At 37.0% G+C, this 21,747-nt stretch overlaps 1 protein-coding gene across 5 annotated transcripts in view; it reads right to left on the reverse strand.

Moving 5' to 3' along the window:
• The window catches only part of FRS2 (fibroblast growth factor receptor substrate 2), a 119,253-nt gene that overhangs the window by 29,929 nt on the left and 67,577 nt on the right, over positions 1-21,747 (reverse strand). Inside the window, exon 3 of one of the 5 annotated variants that reach the window (XM_064283891.1) lies at positions 11,207-11,319. The exons of the other annotated variants lie outside the window; for them this stretch is intronic. The gene's annotated coding sequence lies outside the window, so the exon portion shown is untranslated. The remainder of the gene's footprint in view (positions 1-11,206; positions 11,320-21,747) is intronic. 5 annotated transcript variants of the gene reach the window in all.

Below are 21,747 nucleotides of genomic sequence, written 5' to 3' on the forward strand. Positions count from 1 at the left end.
ACACACACACAAACACAATATATACACAAACCCAGAAAAACAGACTGAACTGAAACACACTAAAATGTTAACACTGGTTCACTTGGTAGGATGAAAAGTATTTTTTCTCTTTATATTTTACCATATTCTTGACAGTGTGAACTGCTTTTATAATCAACAATAAATTATTAACTAAAGAATACACAAATCAGTACTTATTAAAGGCTTCTTTAGAAAGCAAAGCTGTAAATGTCTAAGCAGAGCCCAAAGGCAGATGACATACAAAATAACTTAGGGCAGAGAGTAAAGAACAGAGTGGCCAGGGGAAACTGCCAGGAGAATTTAAGTAGGCAAAAACCTAATTAGTACGTGCTGGAAACCTATCAGTACACAGAACTTAACATCACTCTCAGGCTTAAAGGTGCCTGCAGCCAGCAAAGCTATGCTCAGAATTCACACGGCTTTCTTGGAAGAATGCCCCCAAAGGACTATCTAAGAATTTATGGAGATACACAGCCTGGGTTTGCTCCAAACAAAATATTCAGCTGGACACCTGGTGCACAACAACCCTCTAAGAACTTTATAGAGACACTCTTCAGTCCACAACATGTTCTTTAAATTTTTCTTCCCACTTCTCCCTTTCCCTTTCTAACACGTTCTTACATCTGTCCCCAGCCCTTAGCCCTAAGGCCTGAAGATGGCACTCTGGTGCCATTTAGTACATGGGTAGAATTAGGGTGATCACTGGAAGTCCGAGTTGTGCTAACAGTTAATATGCCTAGTTAATGTGCTGGGCTGCTGAGTCCACCCAGAGGTGCCTCACAAGAAAGGCCTGGCATCTATTTCCAAAAAATCAGCCACTGAAAACCCTACGGAGCACAGTTCTACTCTAACACACATGAGGTCACCGTAAGTCCAGGTCAGCTCCTGACAACTGGTACTGGTATATTATTATTCATCAAAGATAACACATGACTGATTTGAAGACCAATATTTTCTATACCATTAAGAAAAAAAGGCTGCGAATTAAACTTCAGCATACCATTGATTGTAAGATACATCCAAATTGCAATGAATAAAAGTAGAAAATGTCTCTTAGAATCCATGAAATATGGCATGCAGTCAAGGAAAGAACCATCAAGTCATTACAAATAAAATACCTTTTCTTTGCTCCTTTCCATACGATAGAAGATAGCTGCATTACATCTAGTTAACACATATCATTATTGTCCAAACCTAAAGAGTTGATCTTTAAATTGCCCAGGTTCTGAATGCCAAAACAGACCCAGGGGCAAAGCAGAAAACTTAAACCAAGGGTTGGTAATCTTTTTTTTATAAAGGGCCAAACCGTAAACATTTTAGGATTTGTGGGCCATGAGGCCTGTGTCACAACTATTCAACTTTGCCACTGTAAAGTGAAAGCAGTCACAGTCAATGTGTAAATGAATCAGCATAGCTGTGTCCCAATAAAACTTTATAAATGAGCAAATGAATTTCAATTTCATATAATTTTCACATGTCACGGTATATTCTTCTTCTTAAAAAATGTAAAAACCACCCTTAGCTTGCAGGTTATACAAAAACAGCAGGTGCAAGTTGGTGGAGAAATTCTCCCAATTCACTCCTTCAATCTTTTCTCCTTTCTAGTCCCATCTCTATAGTTAAAGGTATAGAGTGTATATGTATGATTCAGGATCTCAGAGCAACTACACAAGAACAAGGGATATTTTTAAAATTATACATATATATCAATGTATGTATATATGTAGTCTTCCCCAATCCTTTCTGTACAAATCTCTCTGGGATATAGGCTCTATTTGTTAAACTAATGTTTCTGAAAGAAGTAGGATTTCAGACCATCCAAGCCCCAATGTTCTTAAGAGGACTTGATAAATACTGGTAAAAAATACTGGTGTCAAGAAAAATTCAGTAATACAGACCGCTGGAAACTATTTTCTCCATTTTTCAAATGGGGAAATGAAGGTAAAGGAAGTAATCAAAACTTTACAGGAAATCAAAGGTAGAATTTTCAGTTTCCCTGTCTAATGCCTTAACTAAGACAACGTGTACTTTTCCTCTCAAGGTTTCATGGTTTGTTTTTCTTCAGATTTAGTTTGATCTCAAACTCGAGATATCAATCATCAGAGATGACAGAACTCTAGAGTGCCATATTTGTAAGTACTGCTAAGGTCATGGGGGCTAGTCTCTCAGAGCACAACTGATAATATCATTTGAAAGCAACTGTAAGAACATTTCCTTTTAAAACAAATGTGGAGAAAACAAATCTCTACAGAAAATAGTAAGGATTTCCCACTTTCAAAAGGCTTTTTCACTAGTTCTGTTGAAAGGCTACTTACTTTAAGTCTTCTTTAGAAATTTTCTAACTTAATTAACCCAATAGTTAGCTAAAAGAATATTAGTTTCATATGATTATGCATATATAATACTCATGTCAAAGCACTTTTCTCTCTGCCCTAAATTCTTAAATTTTCCACATGCAAATTGTAAATCTGGATTCTCTGAAACTAAACAGAGGTACTAAAAAGAAGTGGAATATAGCTCAGGCAGAATTTTAATTCTCATATAATTGATAAATGGCCTACAATACCGCTGTTACTTAAACATCTTTAAAACATCACATTAAAATCTAAGATAAAAGGCTTTGCTTTTAGTGTTCTAAGTTCCTCCAGTAGAAGACAATATCAATCTCCAATAATAGCAGCAAGGTGGCATGATACAGTGAAAATATCACAGTCATTGAGGCTGGAGAGATTAAAGTTCTTAACATTTCTGAACCTAAATTTCCTCACACCCATCGCCATCGAGGGGATTTCGACTCAGAACAAACTCATACGACAGAGTAGAACTGCCCCACAGGGCTTCCAGGGAGCAGCTGGCGGATTCAAACTCCCAACATTTTCGTTAGCAGCCGAGCTCTTAACCACTGTGCCATCTGGGCTCCACAATTTCCATAAATTTCCTCACAAGTTAAAAACACTACCACACTACCATTACCTACCTCATAAGGTTACCACAGGTTAGGAGGTTGTTGCAGTGATAACAATGTGGGTCTGAATTACAATAGTAAGCAATGAAGAAGAGAGAACGTATTAGAGTAATACTTAGAAGCTAGCATCAGAAACACCTGATAACTGATTAAACTAGGAAGGAAATCAGAAGTCAAGGAGAATACCCATATTTATTGCTTAGGTGACAGTACATTTATTGAGGTAGGAAATCTCAGGTGGGAGACAAGGTTTAGACAAGTAGATAAACTCAGTTTTGAACGTACTGTGATGCCTGTGAGATATCCAAACGGAGATGCTCAATAGAGAAGCAGAAGGACAGGTATAAAGTCGGAAGAAAGATCCGGGTTGGAGGTATGTATCTGGAAGTCACCAGCTTACAAACGGAAATCCAAGAAATGAGACAAGATGAGACTGCCCAGTGAGAAGAAAAGACCTACAGAAACTCAGAAACGCCAACATTTAAGGGAAATGCACAATTAGGAAAGTCTACAAAGGAGATCAGACAGGCGCTGTTCAAGAAGCTCACAAAAAACCCCAATGGTATGGTATCACAGAAGCCTGGGGGAGAGAATGAGTTGAGATGAGAGGGGACAGAAGAACAGTGTCAAATGAAAAACGTAAGAACGCAGAAACTAGGAACATTTAGTCTAGACAAAAGAATATTTGCAGTATGGAAGACTACAGCAGAGACAGCTGTCTTCAAACTTCTCTGTCACAAAATAACAAACTTGACTTATTCAGAAGTTGAACCAAGCCACAGAAGTCAGAAGTCTATGGGAATAAAACTTTAGCTTAACACTTAGGCATTAAAGCTAACATGCATAGTTTCATCAGAAAACATGAAGATGGGAAAAAGTTAAGTAAACAGAACTAAAAAGATCACTTTCAAACTCAAACTGGCCCTGGGGTACTCAAATGCAAGCTCAGGGACAAAATGTTCTCTGCGATTGAGGATGCAGCTCTTACTGAGGTCAAACAGTGGCCATCGATTACAGAATTGGGGTCAGAACTGAAAGCCCCTTGTGTGGTATGAGTTCTAACTTTCTACCACCACAACGAAGATGCATCTACAACTCCAAAAGTGTGTGATTTGCATCCCTAAGGTAGAATTATAGATTTCAAGAATCAATAAGTGGGAGACTGAATCAAGTATTTTATATAACTTCCTTTGTTATATTAAAAATTTATAAATCCTGATAAAACATAGAAACTGTTGCATCACAAATTAGAACACGCAGCTTATTCATGCTTTCAGGGGTTTAATAAGCACCTACTATCCTCACGTGCAGCCACCACCCATCTGACAGTGGAGGCTTGCACACTGCTATGATGCTGAGCAGGTTTCGGTGGAGTTCTCAAACTAACATAGGCTAGGAAGAAAGACCTGGCAATCTCCTTGAGAAAATCAGCCAAAGAAAACCATATGGATCACAATGGTCCATCTGCAACTGATCACAGGGATGGCTTAGGACTGGGCAGTGTTTTGTTCCACTGTGCACAGGATCACCATAAATCAGGGGACAACCAAAAAAAAATTTTTTTTTAGCTCAATATAAGAACTCACATCCATCTAACAAAGAACTGAGTTCTCTATAAATGTTGTATTTCTAATCACAGGCCATGTTTCAGTCAAATCCACTATTGGTTAAGAAGCTGGATGGAATAATTTGAGCTTTCTTTCAACTGATATAAACTGCAAGGACTAAACTAAATATGAGATACTTTGCATTAAAAGAATCAAGGGAAAAGGCACAGCAAAAGAGCTTTAAATACTTAGAAATAAAAATTACAGTCAATTAATTCTAAGTAAAACACATAAAAAGATAAAGGCATTTTTAACAATTAATATAAAAACTTTAAAGTCTTCACAAAATTTTGTAGTTGATTTTTAGCTATAACTCAGTTCAATGTCATTAAAATCTACCCAACTGAGTTTTTATAACTCTCTACTGCTAAAAAATTGTTTCTTTCTTTTCTTAAAAGTTCAGGCACATCACTTTTTTAAAGGCAGAGTTAATTAAAAAAGTTATTTGCAATGCTGGATAGTCTCCATTTGCCCTTCCAGAGCTACTCTGTAACTTTCTTTACCCTGTTCTGTGCCCTGGGAGCCTAACCTGCATGGAACACTGGTCAGAGACCAGAAACGGGAGAAGGGAAATACCTGGCTCCCCCAAACCAAGCTCCAGGTTTGCTGTGTCTCCATTCCTTACTAAGGTTCCGCTACTGATGGCTCCTGTCAGGCAGCCCTCTTCTATATCTACAGCTCTTGCTGGGTTCACGTAACCATTCCTCCCCCTCTTGCCCGTTAGATCACAAGGATCCAATCCACAACCAATCATGAGGAAGGCACAGGACCAGGCAGTGTTCTGTTTGGTTGTGCATGGGGTCACCATGAGTCAGGGGTGGGGGTGGGCAACTCAATGGGCAGCTAAAAACATTACCACCCCTAGGTCTAATCTTCATTGGCTGACTTTCAGAAGTAGATTGCCAGGCATTTCTTCCTAGTCCAGCTTAGTCTAGAAGCTCCACTGAAAGCTGTTCAGCATCATAGCAACGGGCAAGCCTCCAGTGACAAACAGGTGGGTGCTGTGCATGAGGTGTAATGGCCAGGAACTGAACTCAGGTCTCCCATACGGAAGGCGAAAATTCTACCAACTGAACCACCATTGCCCCCAGAGTTGGTAATAGCTTCCTGCTATTGCTAGCTAGCCTGGTCACCATCACTTGCTGGTTTCCTTTAACCTGTCCACACACTGTGAGTTATCCCTTCATTAAATTCTTTACTATTACACTTTTCAGCATTCTGTTTCCTGCCGGAATTCTGACTGATAAAGTTGCTATGGATGTTTTCCATATGGTAATTATATCTTGCACTAGAACTCCTGGAGACAATAACAAGAAAAGAGACATACATGATCAACTTTCACACTTCTTTGACAAAACAACTAAATTCCTCCTTAAGAATGAAAAATAGAAATTACCAACCTAAAAATCATTGAAAGGAAAAATCATTTGTAAATTTTACTAAGAAAAATACTCAAAAATCTTGTGATCATTTTTAAAGCCTCGCTCTCTCATATCCCATACCCAATTTATCAATTCTTTCAGATCTATCATTAAATATATCCAAAGTTGACAAATGGACCACAACTACAACAGCCTCCGCCAAACTGATTCCAGTACAACCAGATGGTGTCTAGCTACCAACACCGACTGCTCTGACAGGGATCACAATAAAGGGTCCTGGACAGAGCTGGAGAAAAATGTAGAACAAAATTTTAACTCACACACACACACACACAAAAGACCAGAATTACTGGTCTGACAGAGACTAGAGAAACCGGGAGAGTATGGCCCCTGGACACCCTTATAGCTTAGTAATGAAGTCACTCCTGAGGCTCACCCTTCAGTCAAAGACTAGACAGGCCCATAAAACAAAACGAGATTAAATGGGCATACCAGGCCAGGGGCAAGGAGGAGAAGGCAGGAGGGGACAGGAAAGCTGGTAATGGGGAATTGAGAAGAGTGCTGACATGTCTCGGCAACTACTGTCATAAAACAATATGTGTAGTAATTGTTTAATGAGAAACTAATTTTCTCCTGTAAACCTTCATCCAAAGTACAATATATATCTGAAGTTGAACCGCTGCTTAACATCTTCACCATTATTCCTCTGGTCCAAAACTAAAAACCAAACCCACTGCTGTGGAGTCGATTTTGACTCATAGTGACCCTGTAGCTACCATAATTTCTTATCTGAATTTTTGCAATAGCCTTCTAGCTGGTCTCTGTTCTCACTTCCTTCAGGTCTTTTTTCAGAAATCAATTTATTAGAGGATTTCGCTGAGCACCCTACATAAAATAGGTACACCCATTTATCTTGCAATGGTACTCTCTTTTCCTCTTGTTGTTGTTGTTGGGTGCCACTGAGTGGATTCCAGCTAATAGCAACGCTATAGGACAGAGCAGAACTGCCCCACAGGGATTCCAAGGAGCAGCTGGTGGATTCAAACTGCTGACCTTGTGGTGAGTAGCCCGAACTCTTAACCACCTTGCCACCAGGGCTCCCTTTTTCTCTTACCCTGCTATATTACATTGTTTTCCAAATGAATTATCACCAACTGACAAACTATATATTGACTTCTCTATTTTTTGATTCCTTGACTCTCCACCCTACTACCACCACCACCACAAAATGTAAACTCCATAGAGGCAGAGGTTTTGTTTTGTTCACTGCATTTTCTCCAGTGTCTAGAGAGTGCTGGACACATATTAAATACTCAGTAAGTTTTAGCTGGATGAATAAATAGTCCAGTACTGGATATTGTTTTAAAATAGTAACATACTATAAATTTTGCCCCTGAATTTCTGTAACATGAAAACAACAATAAAACTACAACCAAAGAATCTTTCATTCTTAGTAACTAACAAAAGTTTTTACTAGTTATTTATGAAAATGAGTTTAAAACATGGAGCTCAAAATTATCAGTTAGTCTATACACTGACAGCTATTTCATGAGAAATGCTTTAAAATTCCCTTAGAAGCAAAGCTATCGTGTTGTTATCGAAATGAGCAAGTACACTCATTAAGACTTAAGCATCACCAGATGTCCTCCTTTTCACACTACATAGATCCAAAGACTATCATTTGCAATGCAGTTATTATAGCAGATACCATACCTGAAGAAACTATGTTGGTAACTCATTGCCTAAAAGTTGTTATCCAAGTTATATTACTTCATCCAAGCTAGATTACTCCTTGAAGTTCCCGAAGGCCTGGGTGAAGGTGAACGGACTCTAGGATTGAGACAACTATCTATGTGGGGTTTCTGATCATAAAGCTCTACTTAAGCTCTTTTAATTTTTAATGTTCAAAGGTACCTAATATTAACTAGCATTTATTTTGAATATCACTTGAATTACTTGCCATAGGCAATTTCAACATGAACACCTAAAAGTTCTACTGAAAGTATATATTTCAGCTAAAAGAGGAATAAAGCCAAACCTATAGACAGATGGAAAACAGGACCTTGGAAACATCACAGGCTATTGAAATGATGGTTTAGCTTTTAGCAGTATTAGTTTCTTCAAATATTTTATTTATTTGTACTAATTCACTAAAAAATTTGTTTGAAAATTCAAAGAATAAAAAAGCTCACCTTTTTCTTCTTTAATCTATAAATAAACCGAAAGTAAAGCCAACATAAAGACTTTAAATCTTATTGATATGGCTGAAAGTATTTAGAATTGAGTTTACTAGCATGCACGTTTTCACTTTTTAATTAACATGTTACAAACTAATATCCTTATTCTGTTAAAACTAAGTATGCCTATTAGTAAAGGAAAATATCCAGAACACACTCCTTTCAACCAAGGAAAATATCTGGGTTTGGATGCAAGGAATGCTGTTTCCATAAAACATGGCCTTAGTGACTGACATGCTTTAGTTGTAAGAAGATAACCAAATCTTCATTCAAGTGTCTGAAGCAAAATTATTCAGAAAAATAGAGAAATAAATTATTTCTTTGAAACCTTTGAAACTTTAAATTATTAAAAATGTGTTAACACATCAAGTAATAAGAATGGACTTTTTATAGAAAAAAAGTCGCATGATTTAAATCAAAGCCACCCCCACCTGAATTAATGACAGTGTTATTTTTGTACTAGTAACTATATCAGAATATAGAATAATTTAATAATACTAAAGCTATATTCTTTATTTTACAGGGTAGGCTACACACACAAACACACACTTTAAAATAAAATAAAATAACAAATTACAGAGTTGCTGTTAGGTGCTGTCGAGTGGGTTTCTACTCATAGCAACCCTATGTCCAACAGAATGAAAGACTGCCCAGTCCTGCATCATCCTCACAATTGTCATGCTTGAGCCCACTGTTGCAGCCACTGTCTCAACCCATCTCGTTGAGGGTTTTCCTCTTTTTCGCTGATCCTCTACTCTACCAAGCATAATGTCCTTCTCCAGGGACTGGTTCCTCCTGGTAACGTGTCCAAAGTATGTGAGATGAAGTCTCATCAGAAGAAGAAGTACAGCATTCTAGCTGTACTTCTTCTGAGGTATATAAGTATTTTTGCAAAGATTTTAGTTAATTTGAAGATAAAAAATTAAAAATAATGCTAAAAAGACTTCAGACTATAATAAAACAGAACTTTCTACCATTTGTGAGTGGGCCTTCAGCTGGCACAAATGCAGCATAATAAATGTTGGGTCTGTATGCAAGAGCCAGTTATCCAATATCTTCAAGTAAATTACTTTTTTATTAGATTTTTAAAACCTTGGGTTGCTCCAGGACTTGTACGTATTTAAGAGTGAAATATGATCTAGAATCTGGTAAAAGCCAGGAACTACATGACTCTGGGGTTTCAAAAAATACTTGAGGAACTCAAGAAATGTTTCTTTTTAAAATAAACTTTATTTTAACAACAATTTTAGATTTACAGAAAAACTGATAAAATAGTAGAGAGAATTCTCAAAGACCTCACATCCAGTTTTCCATATTATTAACATCTTACATTAGTACGGTACATTTGTTACAATTAATGAACCAATATGGATACATTATTATTAACTAAAGTCTACTCTTTATTCTATGACCCATCTGTTAGTTTGTCCTACTGTGGTGGCTTGCATGCTGCTAGGATGCTGGAAGCTAAGCTACCACTATTTCAAATACCAGCAGGGTCACCTATAATGGACGAGTTTCAGCTGCACTTCTAGACTAACACAGACTAGGAAGAAAGGCCTAGTGATCTACTTCCAAAAGTTAGTCAATGAAAGCCTTATGGATCACAACAGAACACTGTTTGATTTGCTTGCTTTTAGACATATTAGGAGGGACCAACAGTTGCAGGAGGACATGTTTGGTGAAGTAAAGGGCCAGTGAAGGCAAGGGAGATTCTCAGTGACACGGATTGACACAACAGCCACAATGACAGACTTTAAGATGCCAGAGATCATGAGGATGAAACTGGACGGGCAACATTTCATTTTGTTGCACATAAGGTCACTGCCATGAGTAGGAGTTTGCATAATATTTTTATGAGAAAAGTAATTATTAAAAAAAAAACTATTTTCAAAAAAATAATAATGAGAAATTGACATTATTTTACAATGTCTGGCTTAATAAAATACAGCTGGATTCTTACATCCACTTCTGTGTTATGTTATTTTGGTTAAAGTATAAAAGGACATGAAGAAAATCTGTCTCACATAGATAAATAGTTAAAAAAGATACCATTTTAATAGTCATTTCAGATAGTTCATAGTCTTCTTTAACACTACATCTAAACTCTACAAACTGTAATTTCTTAAAGGTAGTTACAACGTGGAATCTAAAACTATATCAATAAACTTTTCACACTCAGTTAAAATTAAAACTCATTGGTTTATCTTGCAGTTAGAATGAAATTTTTACCCATTTGTGACATAATGCATTGGTCATCTGGGAAATACTACTTCACCAAGTTAAGGGGATTCAGAATACAATTATACCCTCCCTCTCCCCCAAAATCACATTCAACTAATATATTTTACCCATCTTACCAGAGAAGCCTTTAAGTATGTGGGAAGCTGTCAAACTTACAATGTTGGGCAGAAGTTTTCCAACATTCTAAGTTTCACTTGAAAGCTTGATTTTTTTAAATCACTGACTACAGCTATTTTTCCTGAAGTGTTAGACTTAGTTCATTTTTGAGAAAACAAATGTCAAATATGCAAATTTCAGTAACCGTAGTTTGTCTATTCTGTTGCTTCAAGAAAAAAAAAGGAAAGAAAGGGTGTTACAGGTAAAAGCAGCTAGATCAGCTCACAACTCAACTGACAGAGCACTTTTTCTCCAGACCACGATGGTACTTCAGTGTGCAGCAGAAGAGCTTCATGTATCCTTCTCATTTCATCACACAGAATATTAATAAGATGTGTCCTCAAGGTCAAGATCTAATAAAATTAATAATTTCTACTGCTTCATGAAGCACATTCTTAAGTGAAAACGGATTTTTTTTAACCTACTTGTACATGGTAGTGAAGAATACAATGACTACTAGTTTAGTTTGTTACCACTGCCTTAATCTGTGCTAAAGTGTTAGCAGTTTTACCCACCATTGTTTCTGAAGTATCACAAGCGTCCACACAACGAAAAAGACAAAAAAATTTCTGTTATTATGAAAATAGTTTTCACCTCTGTCATGGACTGAACTGTGTCCCCCGCAAAATATGTGTCAACTCAGCTGGGCCTTGATTCCCAGTATTGTGTGGCTGGCTGTCCTCCATTTTGTGGTTGATGTAATTTTCCTAAACAAAAAAAAGAAACAACCCAGACCCATTGTTGCTGAGTCAATTCCAACTCACGGCAACCCTATAGAGCAGAGGAGAACTGCCCCATAGTTTCCAAGGAGTGCCTGGTGGATTCAAACTACCAACCTTTTAGTTAGCAGCCACAGCTCTTAACCGTTTCGCCACCAGGATTTCTGTAATTTTTCTGGACGTTGTAAAGCCTAATCTCTGCCTATGGTTAATAAGGCAAGATCAGATTATGCTGAAGAGGATTAGGGTGGGATGTAACACCCTTGCTCAGGTCACACCCCTGATCCAATGTAAAGGACTTTTCCTGGGGTATGGCCTACCCCACTTTTTATCTTACAAGAGATCAAAGTAAAGGGAAGCAAGCAGAGAGTGAAGAACCTTATACCACCAACAAAGCAGGGCCAGGAGCAGAGTGCATCTTTTGGGCCTGGGGTTCCTGCATGGAAAAGCTCCTAGTCCAGGGAAAGACTGATGACTAGGAACTTCTGCCAGAGCTGAGAGAGAGAAAAAGCCTTCCCCTGGAGCTGATGCCCTGAATTTGGACTGTGAGAAAATAAATTTCTCTTTGTTAAAGCCATCCACTTGTGGTATTTCTGTTACAGAAGATGATTAAGACAAACTCACAGACTCCCTGGTCTCAGGGACCCACAGAGGTCCACAAAACATACTTCAAGAACTGCTCAAAATTAGGTATTTCAAAGATAATATTATGAACGTCATGCCAACAAATTAGAGATTTTAGATGAAAGGGATAAATTGTTAGAAAAAAGTTAATCTACAAAACCTGACTGAAGAAAAATAAAATATGAATAGTTCTATAATCTTTAAAAAAATTCAATGAAGAATAATAATAAAAAAAATCCTTCCATAAAAAAACTCTAGGCCCAGATGGCTTCACAGATGAGTTCTGTCAACATGGAAAAAAGAAATAATTTTACGCAAATTCTTCCAGAGAATAAAGAAGGCTCCCTCTCTGACTCATTTTCAGACTAGCATAACCTTGATACTAGCACAACCAAAAAAGGACAGCACAGCACAACAAAAAATACAGGCTGATCGCCTTCATAGATACTGGTGCAAAATTCTTAAAATATTAGCAAACTGAGCCCAGTAAAATATAAAGGGGGTAATGCCTCATGATTTTATTGGAGTTATACCAGGAATCAAAGGTTGTTTTAACGTTAAGAAAACCAAAGTAATTTTTCACATTAGTAGATTAAAGAAGGGGAAAAAAATCATATCATCATCAATAGATACACACAAGTGGAATCTTTTTAGAGGCGACTCTCAACAGAAAAATTAGACCTACGAAGCTACTTTGGAAGATTCAAGTAGTCTAAAAGGACCCAGCTTCCTGGGTGTAAGAAAAAAAGCAGGCTCCAGTGTTTAAGGGGAAACCTTTCTACATGACAAAGGTGCAACTGGTATCAGTTTTTCCAAAAGAAAAAAATTAAGAATCCTAACCAAGTTTTTCTTTATATTCCATATTAAGGAAAGCATGCTTGTTGTGCCCTCACACATCTGTCCTGACAGTCCACTAACAAACTTCTTATAAAACACTCAATTTGTAAGATAACGATGGCCTATAATGTTGCCTCCCACTTACTAAAAATCATCTTCATTAAAGGGGGTATGAATGGCACATCACGATAGAAGCCCTGGTGGTGTAGTGGTTAAGAGCTCAACTGATACCCAAAGGTTGGCAGTTTGAATCCTCCAGGGCTCCCTACCAAAGGATGTACTACCATTTCCATTCATGCAGAAATTAAGGAAATTCAGTAGAGCCCATCTTCTCCAATTCAAAACAGACCTAAAGTTACTCGAAGAAAAAAAAAAATACCTTAAACATTTTATTTTAGTTTAAAGCATGTAAAAGGTCACAAATTCACCAAAAAGGGCCAGGATTTTTTGTTTGTTTTTTAAATGGGGGCATTCTGACTGGACTTCTGTGTCATATTTCTTGCATAAAGCTAACTTAAAATGTACGTTCCACCACGTGTTGCTGTGATACTGGAAGCTTTGCCACCAATATTTCAGATACAAGCAGGGTCACCCTTGGTGGACAGGTTTCAGTTGCACTTCCAGACCAAGAGAGACCAGGAAGAAGGGCCAGGTAGTCTACTTCTGAAAAAACTGGCCAATGAAAACCTAAAAGGTAACCAGCAGAACGCGGAAATTATCAAACAATATCATTACTATCACACACAAGTAGAATTTTCTTGAAGATAATTCGAAAGTGCTTGCAGCAGCACATCGACAGGGAGCTGCCAGAACTTCAAGCCGGATTCAGAAGAGGACGTGTAACCAGGGATATCACTGCTGATGTCAGATGGATCCTGGCTGAAAGCAGAGAATACCAGAAAGATGTTTACCTGTGTTTCATTGACTACGCAAAGGCATTTGACTGTGTGGATCATAACAAATTACGGATAACGCTGCAAAGAATGGGAATTCCAGAACTCTCAATTGTGCTCATGAGGAACAGGTACATAGACCAAGAGGCAGTCGTTCGAACAGAACAAGGAGATACTCCATGGTTTAAAGTCAGGAAAGGTGTAAGTCAGGGTTATATCCTTTCACCATACTTATTCAATCTGTATGCTGAACAAATAATCCAAGAAGCTGGACTACATGAAGAAGAATGCAGTATCAGGATTGGAGGAAGACACATTAACAACCTGTGATACGCAGACGACACAACCTTATTTGAGGAAAGCAAAGAAGACTTGAAGCACTTACTGAGGAAGATCAAAGACCACAGTCTTCAGTATGGATTACACCTCAACATAAAGACAACAAAAATCCTCACAACTGGACCAATAAGCAACATCATGATAAATGGTAAACGGAGAAAAGACTGAAGTTGTCAAGGATTTCACATTTTACTTGGATCCACAATCAACACGTATGGAAGGAGCAGTCAAGAAATCAAACAACATATTGCATTGGGCAAATCAGCTGCAAAAGATCTCCTTGAAATGTTAAAGAGCAAAGATGTCATTTTAAGGACTAAGGTGCGTCTGACCAAAGCCATGGTGTTTTCAATTGCTTCATATGCATGTGAAAGCTGGACAATGAATAAAGAAGATGGAAGAAGAATTCATGCCTTTGAATTATGGTGTTGGCGAAGAATACTGAATATACTATGGACTTCCAGAAGGAACAGATCTGCCTTGGAAGAAGTACAGCCAGAATGTTCCTCTGAAGCAAGGATGGCGAGATTAACATCTCACGGACTTTGGTCAGGTTTCCAAGAGGGACCAGTCCCTAGAGAACAACATCATGCTTGGTAAAGTACAGGGTCAGGGTAAAAGAAGACCCTCTAACGAGATGGACTGACACAGTGGCTGCAATAATGGGCTCAAGCATGGCGCAGGACCAGGCAGCGTCTCATTCTGTTCTACACAGGGTCATTATGAGCAGGAACCAACTTGATGACACCTAACAAAAACAAAATGTATATTTCTCTGAAAAAGGTCAAAGATTTGCATTTCTGTCAACATGGCAGATTACATGTGCAAACTGGCTCTATTGCTCTCAAGTGCTGTATAAAATATGTATCTATATCTATCTATACATATTTTTTAACTTCTTGCTAAATTGGTATAAAGAAGCTGTGGAAGGTAGCTCTTTGAAAACTGCACAAAGTATTGAAGACAGGCTACACTTCGGAGTCTCTCCAATGTGGGAAATGTAATCAAAAAAATTGGAATATGGCTAAAACTCCAAAAGGCTACACATGTAAAACACAGCCGAATGAGCAGTAAATTCAGAGAAGGTAACAGTAAGCAAATTTGCCTGCTTGCCCTTGGTGCTGGGTAACAGGAAGGAAAAAATCTGTAAGATGTATATGACAAGCCAGCTTTTGAATTGCAGAAAAACATGTACAAGAGTGAGAAACACGGAAAACAGATGGGGAAGGTCTCTAATATATGTCTAGTCAGAGTTATAGAAGAAAAAAACAAAGAGGCATTATTCAAAGAGATAATGGGCAAGAATTTTTCATAATTATTCAAAAACACCATCCTCAGATCTAGGTAGACCAAAGAATCCCAAGTAGGATTACAAAAAGACAAAATGAAATGAAAGAAAAGAATAGCTCAACATACAGCAAATAAAACTGCATAATACCAAAAGCGGGGGGGGGGGGGGGGACAACTCTAAAACAACCAGATAAAAGATTATTTACAAAGGAGGAGTAATTTGACTTCTGAACAGCAACACTGGCAGTTGTGACTGGAATAATGTCTTTAATGTGATGAGAAAAATGAGAATTATACACACAGCATAACTACCTTTCAAGAACAGGGATGATATAAAGACATCTTCAGACAAAGAAACAAAAAACAGGGCTTTTCTCACCAAAAGACCTTCACTAAAGGACATTAAAAAAAAAACCAAAGAATATATTTCAGGTTAAAAAAAAAAAACTCTCACATGGAAGTCTCAGATACAAAAAAAGGAATATGAGCCAAGAAAATGACAAATATGTAAATAAATTCAAAGAAAGATTGATTACCTAAAATAATAATTTCTCTAAAAATGTGTACCTATGTACAAATTAAAAAAGACAATAGCATACAGGTGGGGAAGTGGATGATCAGTTAGAGCATACTAAGACATTTTAATATTAAAGAATAGGTTAAAGATACTGATTGATTTAGACTTTTCCTAAGTATGCATGTTAGTTAGAGTAAGCACTAAAAGAATAAAGAAAAATAAACAAGCGCACACACATCCAAGGTGACTGGGGGGAGGGGATAGTGAAACAAGAAAAACCATGTACACATGAACACATCTGCACATAACTCAATACAAAAGACTGGCAAGAAAAGAAGGCAGAGAGGCGAATAAACCACAAAGAAAGAAAGAAATCTATCGGTAATCACAACTGACTAAAATTTTTCAGTTAAAAATTAAAGATTGTCATTCTGAACAAAAACAAAACTCAACAATATAGGGATGCCAAAAAGTCAAAGGATGGAAAATACTTCAGTAACCAAAAGAAAGCTATAGTAGTTATATTAATCCAAGAAAATAAACTTTAAAGCTAAAAATGTTTTTAGATAAAGAATGCCTATTCATAATGAGAAAAGGCTCAATTTCAACAGAATGATAAAACAACTTCAAATTTGTATTACTTAATAATAGATTCAAAATTTAAAAAGCAAAAATTAACACATCTACAAAGAGAAATTGGCAAACGCACTACTGTGATGAGAAACTTTAACATGTCTTTCTCAGTAACTGATGGAGATCTCAAAATAAAACCAAACTGAAGTCCAAAACAAAACCAAGACAAACAAAAGATTTAAATACAACAATTAACAAGCTTATGGACATATATGTAACACTGTAGTTAACAAATTGAGAATTAACATTCTTACCAAATACACATGGAACATTTATAAAAACTAGCAATATGGTAGGCCATGTAATTTTAGTCTCTAAAATTACCATATGGTCTCTGGCCATAATGAAATCAAGTTAAAAATGAATAACAAAAAAAATTAGAAAATCTTACATATTTTGAAATTAAGTATATATTTCTAAATAATTCATGGAGCAAATAAGTTAATGAAAATTAAGAACAATTTTTAAAATGAACAAAATCAAAGACATTACATATCAAAACTTGTGGAGAAGCAATTACAATGGCACTTAGAGGCAAATTTAAAGAATAAGAATCCAAATTTAAAAGTTAAAAAAAAATAAACTAAAATCTCAGAGAAAGCAGAAAGAAATAGTAAAAAGCAAAAATTGAAAAGACAGAAAACATTTACAACAGAGATGATCAACAGAGTCAAAAACTCATTCTTTCAAAGGAAAATTAAAAACAAACTTGTGGAAAAACTGAGAAAAAGAGAAATGAAAAGGGAACATAGATGCTGCAGAGATTTGATAAGAGGGTATTATGCAAATTTTCTGGCAATAAAATTGAAAACAGAATTTTTGAAAAAAATGTTTAGAACAATACAATTCATTTAAAAGATTCAAAAAGAAATAAAAGGACTCACACTTCCCAGTTTCAAAACTTCCTTTAACGCTAAGTCATCAAGAATGTGTGGTACTGACATAAGGATAGAACAACATATCAAGGGAACAGAATTGAGAGTCCCGAAATAAATCCATACATTTATGGTCAACTGATTTTCGACAACGGTGCCAAGACAACTCAATAAGAAAAAACAATCCTTTCAACAAACAGTACTGGGACAACTAGATATGTACATACAAAAGAATGAAGTGGGACCCTCTACCTCATACTACATACAAAAATTAACTAAAAATGGATCAAAGACCAAAAGAGCTGAAACAATAAGTCTCAGAAGAAAAGTGTTAAACTTTATGACATTGAATTAAGCAAAAGTTATGACACCAACAGCACATGAAACAAAAGAAAAAATAGATAAACTGGACTTCATCAAAATTAAACATTTTTGTGCTTCAAAGAACACTATCAAAAAAGTGAAAAGGTAATCCATAGATTGGGAGACTTTTCCTTTTTATTGTGCTTTAGGTGCAAGTTTACTGCTCAAGTTAATTTCTCATACAAGAATTTATACACACATTCTTATGTGACCCTAGTTGCAATCCCTATAATGTGACAGCACACTCCCCCTTTCCATTCCATGTTTCATGTGTCCAGTCAACCAGCTCCCATCCCTTTCTGCTTTCTCATCCTGCCCCCAGACAGAAGCTGCCCATTTAGTCTTGTGTACACACTTGAACTAAGAAGCACACTCTTCACGAGTATTATGTTATGTTTTATAGTCCAGTCTAACCTTGGTCTGCAGAGTTGGCCTAGGGAATGGTTTTAATTCTGGGTTAACAGAGAGCCCATGGGCCATGTCTTCTAGGGTTCCTCTAGTCTCAGTCACACCACCAAGTCTGGTCTTTTTACATGAATTTGAGTTCTGCATCATGCTTTTCTCCTGCTCCATCAGGGACTCTGTTGTGTTCCCCAGTCAGGGCGGTCACTGGTGGTAGCAGGGCACCATCTAATTCTTCTGGTCTCAGCCTGATGGAAGTCTCCGGTTTATGTGGTCCTTTCTGTCTCTTGGAAACCCTGGTGGCGTAGTGGTTAAGTGCTATGGCTGCTAACCAAAGGGTCAGCAGTTCGAATCTGCCAGGCGCTCCCTGGAAACTATAGGGCAGCTCAACTCTGTCCTACCAAAAAAAAGTCCTATAGGGTCGCTATAAGTCAAAATCTACTCAATGGCAATGGGTTGGTTTTTTTTTTTGTTTTGTTTTGTTTTGTTTTTCTCTCTTGGGCTAACATTTTCCTTGTGTCTTTGATATTCTTCATTCTCCTTTGCTCCAGGTGGGTTGGGACCAACTGAGGCATCTTAGTTGGCCTCCTGCAAGCTTTTAAGACTCCAGATGCCACTGACCAAAGTTGGGTGCAGAACATTTTCTTAATAAACTTTGTTACATCATTTGACCTCGATGCCCCCTGAAACCATGGTTTCCAGACCCCTGCCCCTGTTACTCTGTCCCTCGAAGTGTTTGGTTGTGTTCAGGAAATTTCTTTGCTTTCAGTTTAGTCCAGTCGTGCTGACTTCCACTGCATTGTGTTGTCCTTCCCTTCACCTAAGATAATTCTTGTCTGCTATCTAGTTAGTGAATTCCTCTCTCCCTCTCTTCTCACCCTCGTAACCATCAAAGAATGTTTTCTCCTGTGTTTAAACCTTTTCTTGAGTTCTTATAATAGTGATCTCATATAATACTTGTCCTTTTGTGCCTGATTTCAGTCAGCATAATGCCTTCCAGAGTCATCCATGTTGTGAGATGTTTCGCAGATTCATCGTTGTTCTTTATCTTTGCATTGTATTCCATTATGTTTATCCATTCGTTTGTTCATCCAATCCATTGTTGACGGGCACCTCGGTTGTTTCCATCTTTTTGCTCCTGTGAACAGTGCTGCAATGAAAACAGGTGTGCGTATATCTATTCACGCGATGGTTCTTATTTCTCTAGGATATATCCCAAAGAGTGGGATTGCGGGATCGTATGGCACTTCTTTTTCTAGCCTTTTAAGGAAGCACCAAATTGATTTCCAAAGTGGTTGGACCATTTTACACTCCTACCAGCAGTGTTTAAGTGTTCCAGTCTATCCACAACTTCTCCAACATTTGTTATTTTGTGTTTTTTGGATTAATGCTAGCTTTGTTGGGGTGAGCTGGTATCTCACTGTAGTTTTGATTTGCATTTCTCTACTGGGTAATGATCATGAGCATTTCCTCATGTATACTGGGAGACTGTATTTGCAAATCATGTACCTGAAAAGGATCTAGTATCAAGAATACAAAGAACCCTTACAACTTAAAAATAAACAAATGTTCATACCAGCATCATTCATAATAGCCAAAAAATAGAAACAAACCAAATGTCCATCAACTGACGAATAAAAAAATGTGGTATACCTATACAATGGAATATTAACTCTGCCATAAAAATGAATAAAGTACTGATACACGAATGAACCTGGAAAACATGCTAAGTGAAAGGTATCAGCTACAAATCGGTCCACATTGTATGATTCCATTTACACGAAATATCCATAACAGGAAAACCCATAGAGACAGCAAGTAGGTTACTGGTTGTGACAGGTGAGGGGAAGCAAAGATGAGAAGTGACTGCTAATAGGTACGAGGTTTCTTTCTGGAGCGATGAAAATGTTCTGGAATTGGACAGTGATGATGGTTGCAAAACTTTGTGAGTCTACTAAAAACCACCAAATTCTACACTTCAAAGAGATGAATTCTATGGCATGTGAATTATATCTCAATTTAAAAAATAAAAATGTATCAGTTGATCACAAAAAAAGAAACTGAACATATAAGAATTAAAGAAATTGAACAGTAGTTTAAAATCTTTCCACTAAAAAATAAAAACAGCCCAGATAGTCTCATAGGTGACTCCTACTAAATAAGCAACAACAAATAATTACCATCTTAAACTCTTCTAGAGAATAGTAAAAAAGGAAATGCTTTCTAATTCATATCGAAATCCAACCAGGATAGGGTGTTTAGTGCTTCTGTTCTTCCTTCTAGTTTGTTATATAGTAGTGCCTGGGGTCTGAAAAGGTTCCAAGTGGCCAGCCAAGGCACAACAGTTGGTCTCTGTTCACCTGGAGCAACAGAGGAAGAGGAAGAGTCAGGAAAAAAAGGAGGAAATTAAATGTGTAGTTAATTGTCTCCATGAACAACTGCCTCCTTTGCCATGAGACCAGAAGAACTGGATGGTGCCTGGCTACCACTGCCGAATGTTTTGATCAAAGATTCCATAGAAGAATCCTGATCAAAAGGGAGAAAATGAGAACAGAATTTCAAATTCTCATGGAATCCAATCTTCCTGGAGTCAGAAGGCTGGATAAACTCCTGAAACTACTGCTCTGAGATAATCTTTCAACCTTAAACCAAAAATACTCCCTGAAGTCTTCTTAAAACCAAACAACAGTTTAGCTTAACTAGTAAAGCTACTGTGTCTGCCTTGAACATTGTGCTCTTTTAAGATCTACCTATATGGGATCAAACTGACAACAGCAAGATTAGATAGGAACATTAGTGGGCAGTGAGTGTATGTTAATGAGGGAGGAAAAACTCAGAAAAAGAGTAAGAATGGTTGCACAACTCGAAGAATGTAATCAATGTCACTGAATTATACACGTAGAAACTGTTGAACTGGTATGTTTTGCTATGTATACTCTCAACAACAAATTTTTTTTTTTTTTAAATCAACCAGGACATTATGAGAAAAGAAAACAATATGACTCATGAAAACAGATGTAAAAACCCTACATAAAATGTAAGCAAACCAAATCTGGTGATTTATAAAAAAGACAATCCATCATGGCTAAGTTGGGTTTATCCTAGTAATGTCTGGTTAGCCTAATTTGAAAATCAATGTAACTGACTGCATTAACAGATTAAGAAAATAATTTGATCATCTCTAGAACTGTAGCAAAACCTTATGATACAATTCAACATCCATTCGTGATTTAAAAACATCAAACAAAACTCTTAGCAACGTAGAAATAGAATGAAACGTCCTTATCTTGATAAAGGACATTAAAAAAAAAAAACCAGAATAAGCATCATTCTTAATACTGCAACTAGAAAGCATTTTCTCTGAGATCAGGAACAAGACAAGAAGTAAAACTGTGAATATCTGCAGATGTCTATCTAAGATAGTACAGAAACGGCTTAGAGATAGACAAACTGACCAATGATACAGAAGTCAGAATACAGACAGAAACCTACCCATATATGAAAATTTGACTTATGATATAAGGAGATTTGCAGATCAATGAGGAAATGAAAGTCGATTAATAAACAGTACTGGGATAACCAATTATCCATGTTAAAAAAAAATGAAATAATATATCCCTTACCTTTCACTCTACACAAATAT

This window comes from Loxodonta africana, chromosome 4, assembly GCF_030014295.1.
Source record: "Loxodonta africana isolate mLoxAfr1 chromosome 4, mLoxAfr1.hap2, whole genome shotgun sequence".
Classification (NCBI taxonomy): domain Eukaryota; kingdom Metazoa; phylum Chordata; class Mammalia; order Proboscidea; family Elephantidae; genus Loxodonta; species Loxodonta africana.